Source organism: Mirounga angustirostris, unplaced genomic scaffold (assembly GCF_029215605.1).
Source record: "Mirounga angustirostris isolate CCGP_5_RB_7025 unplaced genomic scaffold, mMirAng1.0.hap1 SCAF_15, whole genome shotgun sequence".
In the NCBI taxonomy this organism is placed as follows: domain Eukaryota; kingdom Metazoa; phylum Chordata; class Mammalia; order Carnivora; family Phocidae; genus Mirounga; species Mirounga angustirostris.
The window spans coordinates 39,665,775-39,679,666 of NW_026991723.1; the positions used below are offsets into that span (position 1 = coordinate 39,665,775).

General features: G+C 40.8%; 2 long non-coding RNA genes across 3 annotated transcripts in view; one reads left to right on the forward strand and one right to left on the reverse strand.

Moving 5' to 3' along the window:
• LOC123849644 (uncharacterized) overlaps nucleotides 1-5,744 on the forward strand; it is a 67,916-nt gene extending 62,172 nt beyond the window's left edge. Inside the window, exons 3-4 of one of the 2 annotated variants that reach the window (XR_010407787.1) lie at nucleotides 2,161-2,313; nucleotides 4,923-5,744. This is a non-coding gene — a long non-coding RNA (uncharacterized LOC123849644). The remainder of the gene's footprint in view (nucleotides 1-2,160; nucleotides 2,314-4,922) is intronic. The other variant, XR_010407788.1, reaches the window with a different exon arrangement.
• Nucleotides 5,745-9,438: 3,694 nt separating this feature from the next.
• Nucleotides 9,439-13,892, reverse strand: part of LOC123849646 (uncharacterized) — a 318,720-nt gene continuing 314,266 nt past the window's right edge. Inside the window, exon 6 of the long non-coding RNA XR_010407785.1 lies at nucleotides 9,439-10,996. This is a non-coding gene — a long non-coding RNA (uncharacterized LOC123849646). The remainder of the gene's footprint in view (nucleotides 10,997-13,892) is intronic.

The following is a 13,892-nucleotide window of genomic DNA, read 5'->3' on the forward strand; positions in this document are numbered from 1 at the left end:
AGTTGACACATACGAAACACTCAGGCTTAGAGGCTGATAGAGGACAGGCACTTGGTGTCAGCTGTTAATATCAGAAAATTTATAATTCATTTAGAAGAAACAAAGTAACCTAATGGTTACTGCTAAGCTGCATGCTAAAGTGTGAGAGATGAGTTGAAAAAGTGATAGCCCAGGTTCACAGAAGTCAAGACAGTGCAGAAGAGAGAAGAACGGATCTGAGCCACGGATAACAGAGAGATGTGTGCTACTTCTGATTTTATTATTTTGTTGCTATTTATTTTTTGAAGGAGAACCAGAGAGCCAGGGGTAACAGCAGTAGAAGAGGATATATTGAGAAGGAGACAGTAATTTCTGTTTCTACTTTTTTGGAGGTCCGTGTAATTACCTTCTGATCGGAAACAGGCTTTAGTCTATTGTTGGGTGGGCAGGATATTATCTTATCACTGCAGTTCTTTAAGTATAGATCTTTTTGTTCATTATCCTAAGTTAAATTTATTATTTTTTTTTTCAAAGAACGTAGGCATGACTCTCTGTATTTGGTATTTCTATCACTAGCATTATTATATAATGTAGCTTTTGAAATAATTTCAATTTGGATCAAGCTCATATTTTCTTTGAGCTACTAGTTTCCAAAACCATAACTGCAGTACCAATTGGCATATAATTTTAGAGGCTGCCATAAAATGCAAAAGAAAGGATCAGATATTTAATATTCAATACCCAAAAAAGATTACTGTAATTATTTCTTAAAAAAAAAAAAAAAGACATGACTAGGAACTTGGATGAGACATTTATCAGTGCAGATGATCAATGAGATAAACAAAAATCATTCATTGAAGAGGAACATTGCTTATCACTTATACTTTGAGAAATGAAGCGAAGCATTCCAGTTTTGTGGATTTACTTCTCCTGTAATTCACTGTGCTTTTAAAATGAGCAGCTTGGCAACACAGAAATTTAGACTCACATTTCTATCTATAAATCACCAGTTTGTCCTTTATGTTGACAGTTTCTGTACAAAATTGAAGGATTTCAAAGTGTTCCAGCAACAAAATGTAAGAAATTGCAGGACACATAAATTTCAAGTGTTTTCTACCTACGTCAGCAACATCATTTTAGCAAAATACAGGCAGGGTATTCAAGTGCCAAGATGGAAAAATAAAATAAAAGAAGGTAAATAGCAAAACAGAATTCAAATAAAGGGTGTTCGTGGGTAATCAGACTAATTATTGGGAGATGCCATTCTGGCTTAATATGCTGCTGGTTAAGCTGGAAGTATAAGGGAAAAGGTGCCAAGTTTAAAATCAAGGATCATATTTTTAAAAGTACAATTTTGAGCACATGTGGTATCTTTCATCAGTTAGCTCTTAAGCTGTTACAAAGATATGGGCCAAACACTTTGTGAATCATGGGGGAGAAAAAGAAGATGAATAAACTTAGTTCCTGCCCTCAAGGAGCTTATTCAGTAGTTTTGTGTTTAGAAACATTAAGACAACTTTTTAAAGTGCAAGGTGAGAACAAGCTGTAGATTATGTCATTAGGAAACTATGGGACCACCAGGCTAACCGTCTCAGGGATCTAAGAAGAAATATTCCTGCCCCCATTTTCCTCACAGAGTTAACAGGAGCATCTGTGTTGTACTCAGGGCCCTTAAGTGGGCCAGCCAACTTTTTCATGAATAGCCTATTCACACACAAGGATCTGGATCTTTATATTGACTTTTACCATTTCTAATTATTTTTTACAAGTGATACAAAGATGGGGGGTGGCGAGAAAGTAAAAAAGAATTTTTAAAATCAACTCCTGAAAAATGACATAGTTTCACTTTGCTCTTTCATTTAATTTAAGTGCCTTGGCTATTGCCTTTATATCGTACTTATTTGTAACGATCAGTTACATTGATGAATAGCAGAAATAGTAAATTTAATAGATTGTGCGTAATATTTTGCTCTTGAGCTAATGTTCTTCTAAATTAGGTTGAAATGATTATGTCTTCCTTTACAACTGCCTCAAATTCTAAGGATCCTTCTACCTGGATTAAGGACATTGAAAGGAAATGTAGCAGGAGGAGCAAGCTGAGTGTTCTAGGGAGTAATATCTTAATGCATTGTTATTGCTTTATTGATTGGAGTGGATCTTTTCTCTTGTTCATTTTCATAGGTGCCCCCGTTGTGACAGCAATTGTGAAAACTGCAAAATATCTCCTACTCACAGACCTCTGTTTTAATGAAAATCTGAAGGTTTGCTGTAAAGTGTTTTAGACCAAATATGAATTATTTTTGGAGAGCTGATAATAATTCCTTTGCCTCCCAGGTATTCTTTGTAGCTTATGGAATTTAAATGCTTTGGTTGAAATATATATATATATACACATATATAAATATATATCAAATATATGTTCTGTGGTTGATATGACTAGGGATTCCTGTTGAGAATAATTGAACAAACTTGTTATTTAAAAGATCACAATAATGACAATGGACATTAAAAACCACACAGTGGGCTTTAAGAGGGCATCTGATGCACAGATCGTTTCTAGGCATTATATTCACATAAAAACAGACTAGCAAGAGAAGGAAGGTGGAAATTTTGGTTTGCGGGCAAAATCAACAATAGTTATTTTCACAATCATTGTTCTCCTTTTGAATCCATGCTTTTCTTCAGACTTTTCTGAAAAACACCAGGGCTTTATTCATCTCCTGGCTCTGTTTGTGGTTTGCAGAGGTGTCATTGTTCTTAGCCACATCCTGTTTTCCCTTAGATGGCCCTTTAGGTTCAGTGGGAGTAACCAGAAGGTCAACTTTGTTGTCTTTTATGATGGAGAAAAACACTATAGTTCAGGAAAACCAGGATCCAACTTTAAACTGCTCCTTTTAGTTTGCAGTTTGGAAAATGAACTTTATTTCCCACTGACAGTAACTACTGCAAAAACTCAAGGGTGCTGGATTGGTGGATGGCATTCACGTATTTAGAAGGAGGTAGAATTATTTGTGGTCAGTCATACTCAGTTTTCTTTTAAGTATAAATCAGTTCTCAATTTACCCTTCCCCTGAAACGGTGACCTGTCTCGGAAAAATATTTGGGGAAAAGGAGTTTGTCTGATTTCTACTAGACTTCGATGTTCTCCCTGTGTCCTGCCTCAGCTGAGGGACGCTAGGACAGGCCTCCCCCGGGAGCATTGCTGCTCGCTATAGACCTCAGGAAAAGTATGTGAACATGGGTGGGTAGATCCTTCACCCTTCTGGTCACATCCCTGCCTTCTCTTACCACTCCACAAAATTATTTTAGATGGTATAACATGAGTGATGGTATTTAAAACAATACATGACATATGATTATCCTCATAGTGCAAGAACCAGAACTTACACAGTTCAAAGCCTTTGCAGTCTGTTGGCATTCTCTCCTGGGTGCATCGAAATCTTTCTGTCTATGATTTCTTTATCTAGCTTAGGGAAGCTCCCATCTCCACACACAGTCTTGGTCTAGGCCCCCATCAGTCTCATTCCTTCCATGGCACATTTCCCCACATGGGTTAAGCACCCAGTGGGCTTTGCCTTCCCGAGGTCCTAAGGAATAGGCCAAAGTGGCTGTGCCCCAAACCCTAAGACCAAGCCTCTTAGGTATCTTTCTACCAGTGAAGGTTCGAGATGTGTCTTTTATTCTTCTAAATGTCCAACAGGAACTCTTGGGTCAAACTCCCATTTTCCCCAAAGACCAACATGAATTTTCAGATGTTTCAATCTTAATCCTTACAGAGAATTTTTTGACTTGTCCTCTAATCTGCAGGTCACTATATAATTATAATGCATTCCTTTCTTTTGATGCTTCCAGCTCCCCAAGTCTCCTGCAAACACAAAACAAAAAAACAAACTAAAAATTCCAAACACTTCTTAATGGCTCCTGTTCATGCTGTATAAAGCCTCAGCCAAAGCTTTGAAATTATTTTCTTAGTTTCTGATTGGATGGGTATGGTTATATGTATTCCTTTTTCCGGTTACATTTACAAAGGAAGCCATTGGTGAATTTGGACAGTTTACAAACAGATTAATTTCTGTTTGCTTCATGGTCAGAGTATCAAGCTTGAAATGAGAAGACCTGGGTGGAAACTACACCTTAACTATTTACTTGCTGTTTGATTTCACACACTTTTCTTAAATCCTTAGTAGATTCGCTTTCCTTTTCTGTAAAATGTGATCATTAGTGCTCATCCCATGGTTGTATTAAGGTTAAATGAGATCATTTAAATGAGAATGGTTAGCATAATGCCCAGGACGTGGTAAGGAGTCGAAAATATTGAACAGTGAATCTATATTTGGTTTTGCTGTATCATGATAGGTTACTACCAACCTTATGAACAACCCAGCTTTAAATGAGGTTGCTAATGACTTGCAGTATGGACTGTATTTTCATTTTCTCCCTAATTTGGTAATGCCATGTTGTATTAGAGCTTTAATTTTTACATGAATTTTTTTTTTAGAATTTCAATAACAATGCTATTTGATGGGATCTGAATCAATTATATTTCATAGGCAGATATTAGGTTATGATCATTTCACTTGAATTTTTATGTAGGGACTATTCTGGGAACACATGATTAATTTTCCTCATTTCTTATTAATAATGACAGGAACAGTCCCCATTTATTGAGCCAATAAATAATTGTGGTTATGTGGCTGGAAGATTAAGTGCCGAATATACATTATCTCATTTAATCCTCACTTCAAGTGGGTGATATTGAGAACATTAACTTTATTTTACAGATTGGGAATCGGAGCCTCAGAGAAATTAAATAGCTTGCATAGGTTTTAGCAGCTAGAAGTGGGAGGGCTTTATCTGAAGCCAGTTCTGATACCTATGCTTACACGTTTAATAACACCATACAGTGCATCACTTAACACTATCTTGATAACTTCCTCTGACAGTACTCTCTTCACAGAACAAGTGCTTCGCCTTATCACCCAGCCCAGCTGACTCCTGACCTACTGCCGTGCAGGGGAGGCACTCCCAGATGGTGGCTTTGCCTCTGCACGTCCCTGAGAGACCTCTTTACCAAGTGCTTCTGCTCTGGGCACCCAGATCCAGGTGACAGTTGTCACACGAGACCATGCACCTTGGAATCCTGCCTTGAATACTTGAATGAGATCTTTGAACTACAGTTATTGTAAAACAACAGAAAAAAAAGATTTGAGGATGAACCCACACTATGGTATAAAGTTTAAACTTGAGCAAAATTTTCACAAATCAGGCTGAAATGGCAACACGAAGACAATATACAGGGAATTGGGAACATTGCTAGCAAATACGTGGCTGAAAAGCACTCTCTCTCTTCTTTGGTCTTCTATTAAGAAAAAAAAAAATCTTCCTCTGGTGTTTGTGTCCTTCTTTGTTTTCTGTTTATCTTGTTGTGGGTCAACCACTCCGATCCAAATGCCATGTTCTTCCATCAGGACTTCTAGAAGCCGATCCTCTGACTGCTTAAAAGCAGTTAATCAAAGCTCAGCCTTTAAATATAGTTGCCTCAAGAACTTTTTGTACACAGCTCTAATTGTTTCTACTGGGCTTTGCACATGTGTGCGAGGCTGACTTTCTTCTAATGCCTACTGCAGTTGCTTGCTATGTGAAAATGCTTTGTTTCGCAGATCTCACGGGCTGGCTATGGTAACAGTCATAAAGACCATTCTGACTTTCAACTGACAGGGACAGTTTCCTTCACTGTTCATAAATCTTTTCCTCCATTCTAGTTCCTGTATTATAGCGTCAGAAATCCCCTCTGTTTACAGAAGCCTGGGACGTGCTGGTTATTCTGCTTGGCCAGGTCCCCACTGAGTGCACCGTATTATCGCAAAAAACTCCCTAAGCTAGTCTGTGTAATAATTTTTTTCAGCTTTAGTGTAATTTAAATTGAAGAGACACAACTGAACGAAATGGGACATTTACCTAGTCGGGCATAGGGTAGGTCTTCATAAACAGGCGAACTAATGAAAACAATTTATAGATTCGACTACATAAACACTTCAGCATTCTGTGTAACAGTGGCAACAACAACATAATTGTTGACAAAATAATTAGGCAAATGAAAAACTGACACAAATATTTGCCACTTTGCGTACATGAGTTCTAATAAATTAACGAGAAAAATATAAATGGGCTGTGAGAGAGTATTCAAAGAACATGAAGACACAAGGGACCACAAAAGAAACTTTAATATACTGAATATGTGACCAGTGTTATACTCTATCAGAAATCAGGGAAATAGAAACATCTCACTTATTAAAATAGAGGTCAATTTATATATGCACATGGATATCTGTGAAGATGGAGAAACAGGGGCACTCACTCTACCAGTGAGAACGATATGGGTACAACTCTTCTGGATGCCATTTGAAAATAGGTTTCCAAATTGCTAAATATGTTCTCGACACTTGATCCAGTAATTCACTGTTTAAAAACAAAAAAACAGCTATTGTGAGAAAAGAATCTGGATTCACATGAAGATTCAGGTAGGAAAATGTAAGTTGCAGACTTAATTATAATGGGGAAAATTTTTAAATAATATGTGTTCAGATGAAAGGAAAGGTGTTGTGAAGGAAATCATGCATGTATATAAGGAGAGACGGTCTGAAGCAATGTAAAGCCAACCTTTAAAACAATATTTAGTGATACAGGATAAAGCTGACTTCCGCAGTGCCCAAAGCTCATTGGAGGAAGTTACAAATATAGATGTGAACGCGCACGGAAAAGAAACAAATACTCCAAAATATTAATAACAATGAACTTTTAATGGGTATTGGGATTTAGCAGTAATTTTTGTTTTTTGGTTATACTGTTTTTCGTCAATGGCCATATAGGACTTGGGAAAAGATGATTACGTTTTAAAAATAAAATTTAAAGACTTTATTACCCTACCAAAATTACTTGGCTGTAATGCACTTGAGATGGAGTATTTTCCTTCCTTGTTACCCAGATGTTTCCATTCATATTTCCAGTCCTAAATCTCTTTCTTCTTCTTTTGTTTCCAGAATGTGTTTATGAACCTGTGTTTCTCACTCGGAACTCAGAAAAAGATTAAAGATAGTCATTGCCTTCTTTTCTTTTTACACAGGCAGCGAAATCTATTTTTAATGGTTCCGTTTTAAATCCCTGTTGTTAGAAACATTTATTTAACCTCTAACTCCGCTCTACTGAGACATTTTTGTTTACATCGGGTTAGACCTTGACCTTCGCAACCCTACACTCAGGGGAAATTTGTTGTCGTTGCTGTTGTTGTGCTTTCAAAAAGATTTGATTGAAATTCGTTTGGCTGCTTCTTTTAGGTTTGGAAATAGCCAAAAGCAATTTTGCTTTGGACTATTTGGGGAGACTTTATTTCTTCCTCCTCTGGCTTGGGAAGATTTCAGTATGAAAGTGGAGCTTATACAGACAGTGAATAAAGCATGTGTCAGAACTGCTTGGCCCGCAAGCTTGAGCCGTAAAAACCATCCGTTGCCATTTTACTGGCAACTTGTCGGCTCTCTCCTGTTTCCTTGGAGGCGAGGAGATGCGCAGATTGGAGCTGCAGGCAGGCCCTTCACTGTTAGCATGAGGCTTGGTGACTAGTTGTAGGCAGCTAGCATCTGGTGGCCTCCCATAGAGACGCCCTCAAATGCTTCGGGAGGATTTTGAAAGAGACTTTAAAGAACTTTACTTCCTGGAGAAGGCCAGGAGTAGGTACAGATGTTTTTTACTTATTCCATGGGAAGCGAGAATATTGTAGCTTTGGGAAAAGCTTTCAGGTATACGCAGGAAGAAGGTAAGAAGGAAGAATGAGTCCAAATAATTTCCACCCACCTCTAGAGCCCCCTTTAGGCCCCAGACTCTGAGAAAATATTCTGAAGTTTTCCACTCCATCTACAGATTGCCCATGTATCCCAGATCACTCCCCGGGACACCAGGGAAGAGCAGAGACCACAACAGCCACACCATCCTGCTCCCCACTTCCTACCCCGGGGTGGGGGTGCGGGTCTCCTGACCGATTATTACTGAGAACGTCCCATGTGTACTCAGGTATATGGTTCTCTCAACCACTGCATGGTGCTCATAATTTTTTCCTAATTTTGGCTCCTGTGGTGATTTTTTTTTTTTTTAAAGATTTTATTTACTTACTTGACAGAGAGACAACGAGAGCAGGAACACAAGCAGGGGGAGTGGGAGAGGGAGAAGCAGGTTTCCCATCAAGCAGGGAGCCCAACGCAGGGCTCGATCCCAGGACCCTGGGACCATGACCCGAGCCGAAGGTTGACGCCCAACGACCGAGGCACCCAGGTGCCCCCTGATGTTTGGTTTTGATGTCCTCTGTGACCTTGAAGCCATATTGAGGGCCAGTGTCAATTCAGCAACTGCCGCTGACCATGCAGAGACCACTGCTGCTGGACCGAGGGAGCTAGCTCCCACAGCATTGAGCGGTGTCTCATCATGTTGACTGCCCAAGCTCTGGACTTAGACAACCAAGGCTCCTCAGTTTACTAGCCGGGTGACCTTGGATAAATCTTTATTCTCTTTGGTAGACTCTCCTGGCTGTGTCCCACTTCTGACAGAACTTTTCATAGGCAGAATTCAGAGCGTTGCGCCCAGCAAAAACATGGCCTTCGCCAGCCTCCTAGGCAGCTGAGTGTGGGCATCGGGCAATGTGAGCCACGATAGAAATGATGTTTGGGGCTCTGGGGCAAGGCTAACTGAAGGGAAAGAGATGAGTGCCTTTGATTTTTGCTTTATTTCCTTCCTGTTGCCTGGAAACGCAAATGTGAGGCCAAAGCTTAGGCAGCCACCTTAGGAAGCCACCTAAGTGGGTTTTTGGAACAGAAGTCACATATGGAAGATTGCAAGGCAGAAAGCGGGATGCAGAAAGAAAGAAGCCCATGAGAAGTTCTGCACACCACCACTTAAACTTCGTCTAGCTAGGAAACAAATGAACTTCAAATTTGTGTAAGTTACTGTCATTTTGATCTTTCCTATAATATGCAGCCAAATCTAATCCTGATAATTTATCTAGGAAAGGAGGAAGACAATAGCAGTACTTAAACCCTAGAGTTATTGTTAGGTTATATAATGAAATAATATGGGTGACGAATGTTTATGTGTTTAATAAAACTTAGATATTATCACTAAGAAAAAAGTTTAGTTTGCACTTATAAAAGTTAGATATTATAACCTGAATGAAACTTTGGGTTCCCCAAGTCCACTCTTGAGATGGAATTTCATAAGAAAACGTGGTTTGGCCACAGAAATAATGAAAAGCAATTTAAATTTTTATTGGTGTTACTAAAAAATGTCAAAGTGTATCCAATTTGACATCCAGAGACACTTTATTTTAAATGGAGAAGGTTCTTTTTTTTTGTTAGTTATTTCTTTTGAAAAGATTTCAGACTTACAAAAATTTGCCAGAATACAGAAAACCTCTGTAAACTCTTCACCCATATTCCCCAAATGTCAAATTGCTATCACATTTCCACACTCACTCACTTACGTGCCCATTATCATTAGCTTTGCTCTTGAACTTTGTGAAGGCACACTGTAAGATGCTACCCCGTGCAACACTCTAGAATGTGTTTCCCAAACAAGAACACTCTCCTAAATCACCAGCATATGACACTCAAAATCAAGAAATCGACATTGATATAGCACTGCCCTCCGCCCATGGGCCCGTTCAAATTTCAGCAGCTGACCCCATAATAGCTCATTTTCCTTTCTGTCCCAGGATCTTATCCAGAATACTTTTGCATTTAATTATCATGCATTTTCTGATAACTTCAATCTGGTACACGCCCTGAGTCTCCTTGTTTTTCATGTCCTTGATGGTTGTAATGAGTAGATCTTTGATCATATTCTCATCTACCATGAGTTCACACTGCTACCTCCAGTTTCAGCTCAGCACCTTGGGCTTCTTTCCTTTCTTTCTCCTGTCTCTGTGTGTAACATTTTCTCCTGAAGTGAGCAGTTTGGCACCCGTTATCCTCAGTTATTGAACTCTGCTGAATTTGCTCATTTGCTCCGTGTGACCAGTCCTCCTGCCCCCTTGGCCCTTTCTTCAGCCACCATCTCTGCTCATCCCTGCCACAGTCTTGCTCCTTGACTGGCCTCCTGGCCTGTGCCTTGGAGAAGGGAGGGAAAGGGAAGGAAAATAGAAGGGGAAGGAAGAGCAACACTTTTTTTTTTTTTAAAGATTTTATTTATTTATTTGAGAGAGAGAGAATGAGAGACAGAGAGCATGAGAGGGGGGAGGGTCAGAGGGAGAAGCAGACTCCCTGCCGAGCAGGGAGCCCGATGCGGGACTCGATCCCGGGACTCCAGGATCATGACCTGAGCCGAAGGCAGTCGCTTAACCAACTGAGCCACCCAGGCGCCCAAGAGCAACACTTTTTAATCTCCTTTTCCTCATTCCTTTTCTCACACACTGTACCTGCCCTGTACGAGTGACATCCCAACCTGATTCAGAGCACCCTGGCATTCGTTATTATGAGTTTTCTTGCATACTTTGCAAACTTATAATCATTCAAGACAGTAGTACTTTTCAAAATTAAAATAAAAAAGCTTAATCCCACTATGCACCTATCGCCATCCTCCACAATCCCCTAAACCTCTTGCATTTTAAATCAAATATAATAGTTATAAACAACTGAACAAGACTTCATTTTTTTAAAGCAGGCTCCATGCCCAGCATGGAGCCCATCATGGGGCTTGAACTCATGACCCTGGGATCAAGACCGGAACTGAGATCAAGAGTTGGACACTTAACTGACTGAACCACCCAGGTGCCCTAAGACTTCATTTAAAAAAAATATATAAAAAACAATGTGATGCTAGAAAAAGTTGACTTTGCCTGCAAAGGTCTTCAGCTGTCAGGGAGACCTAAGTGTGTGAAGCGAAATGCAGGCTTTCTTGTTCACACTTCAGACACAGTCACAGGACGTGTGTGTGTCCACGATCGCTTTGTCTTTCTTCTAGCTGCATCTTCCCCCATCTGAAAGTTTGGAAAGATCAAGGTTAGAAGACCAAATTATCCAGAACAGGCTATACATTGTGTTTTCTAAACTGGAAGAGGCAGACCCTTTTCTCAAGAACAAAAACGTCCCCTCTTTCATTGCACGAACTCTTACCCAAAACTTTGACCCACAACATGCTTTAACTCCATAGCAACTGTTAACCTACATTTTTTTGTTCTTTGCTGAGCAAATGTAGAACTTGACTACATTTCCTGGCCTCCCTTGCAGCTCCTAAGGAATATGGGTGAGGAGAGTGAGGCATACCAACTACCTCCAAGCTGAGCTCATACAAGTCTTGGTGCGTTCGCCCTGTTCTCTGTCTTCCCTCACATGCTGTCCCGATGCACGGCTGCAGTATAGGACTCCAAAGCCTGGTGGCAGAGCCACTGGAGGGAAAGGAACCTGGTTCCTGCTTGGAACAGAGCCCCTTCTCTCCCCACCCCATCCTTTCCCAACCTGCATAGGACAGGGAAGTGTGGGAGCCATGGACCTTAGTGGTTGAGATTTAGTATTATTTGGGATGATGCTTAGCCTACTTTGACTAACAAAATCTCCAAACAAAGTGTCATGTGGGTTCCTACTAGGACTAGATCGCAAACAATATTCACTGATGGATAGTTTCCCTGAGTGGCCGTGAATAGTAAGAGTCAACTGACTGAGCAAGACACTTTCTCTTATTTCACCATGGAAATTTCCCTCAATTTCAGTGAGGGATGTTGCAATACCTTTTAAGGCTCTCGTGGTATGACCACAGTTCCAAACAAGGCTCTCAGATATGTCCAACTTCAGTGGCTCATCTGGAGGTGATGATACATGGTTCCAATGGAAATTCACAGGTGAAACCAGTCATGGTGCTTTATGAGTCAGCTGAGTGGTGCACGGAGCTATTTCAGGTTTGGTCCAATGCAAACACTAATCAACATTACTATAACACATCTTTGAGTTGCATAAGGGTTAATATTCGTTCTTGTGGGTTTAGTTTACTAGCAAGAATGATCGAATAATAGGGAGGACTAAACTCAACACCACTAAGGCATTGCCTTTCATCAGAAGGAGCTTCTAGCCGTGAAAGGTGGATTTGCTTGCGTTCACACTACTGTGCAAGAAATGGGAGTGATCATGTCATCACCTCTCTGGATGCACAAGTCTTTTGTGCTACTCTGCCCAGTTGGGATGCTCCTACTTGTTTTTTAATCCCTGGACCCTTTACTTCTTGGAGTCGGCCCTGGGGCATTCTCGGCAGAGGGCCCGTGACACTGGAAATTCCTCCTTTTGGCTGATCAAAGCTGATGTAGCCTGACCCCACCCCAGGAAGTGGGGGCAGCCACATCTGTTCATTCTGGCTTCCTGCCAATAGGGGATTTACTCTCGGGTGAGTGGGGGAGAGGGACTTTTATGTCAGGAGGGGATTTATTGTGGGCTGATGGGGTGTGGCGAGTGTGAAGGGTGAGAACCACTCCAGCTCCTTGGCTGGATTGTCGGACTTTTTATGCAGCAGGGTTTAATCTTTGTATGTGGGTTCCAAGACTTTTGTAAAGGGCAAGTGCTGAATCGGTGAACTTTAACGATACGCTGAGAAACTTTTGGGGGGAGTATAGATTTGCAAAAAGCAAGAAGATGAAAGTGAAGGTTAGTGGACTACACACAGTAAGATACTGTTCGGAATCAAACAACAACTGAAGATACAATTCTGGCAGTCCTCATGGTTAGCTAGCATAACCCCACAGGAAGAAAGAAGATAGAAGCCAGGCCACTCGGTGTTCTGAAATCTGGCCTTCGTTAAGTTGGGGGGGGGGGGCATTAGACCACTTCACATCTCAAAGTCTTCATAGCAACAATTGCAATGATACTAAAATGACACATCAAATTCAGGAAAACGTTCCTTATTTTGTGAAAGTATTAGATGCTAAGAAAGGAGGAGTAGGGCATTGTATGGTACCGGATCAGGAACATTCAATGCATAGAGTAGGAAGGTTGTCTGAGACCAGAATATGGTCCTGAGCACACCACCATTTCGGTGATCCAATAGATGAACAGGAAAGAAATGTCAAGGGGTTTAACTGAGTTTAACTTTAGAAGTTGAGAGAAAGCCAGCGTTTGGCCCTTTAGAAAGTCCTTAACCCTCCTTGCCTTCATATTATTTTTTCAAGACTGCCAAGGCCCGAGATTTTCCCTAGGTGAACTACCTGCCACCTCACAGATCTTATCTAGCAAGTACTTACAGTTTCTATGCCCGCTGCCGGGCCATATGATGAGGTCTACCCAGAAGAAATATGAGTTATGGTCCCTGTTCTCCATATAGCAGGGATTCCTCTTTGAAGGCTCCATATAAGGATTCAGGCAGGGCCACAGCCCATTTGTAAATGAGAAAAAGATACTCTCTCACCAGACATAGCCCTGGTTGAATAGTTTGCGAGTAGAGTGTGGGCTACGTTTCAACCCTCACTGGTCCTTTACATTTTTGACCCAAACATCTTTGTGTGCTTTGGATTCCATCATATCTTATGGCTATGGAGCATGATATCTTAATGGAGTAGGGGGATACGTCTGTCAGAAATCTCAGTCTCATAAGGACCCATGAAAACCTTTCTAGTAAACAAAGGAAGAGAAATTAGAAGCAGACAATTTTAATCCAAGGGCAACACATCACAGGAGAATTGTCTGAAAGGCTCCAAAGGCAGCGTGGTGTCTGTCATAGAGCTCAGCGACAGCAAGGAGTGTCTGGTGACTGTAGGTGGCCTCAGCAGTTGGATCCAGGAGCCCAAGAAGCTTCAGTACAGGTCAGCTGCAGAAATCAGAGGCTTTGAGATGGACTCACAGTGGCTAAGTGACAACTTCTCCAGCATGAGCTCAGTGAGGGGATGTGGGAAATGT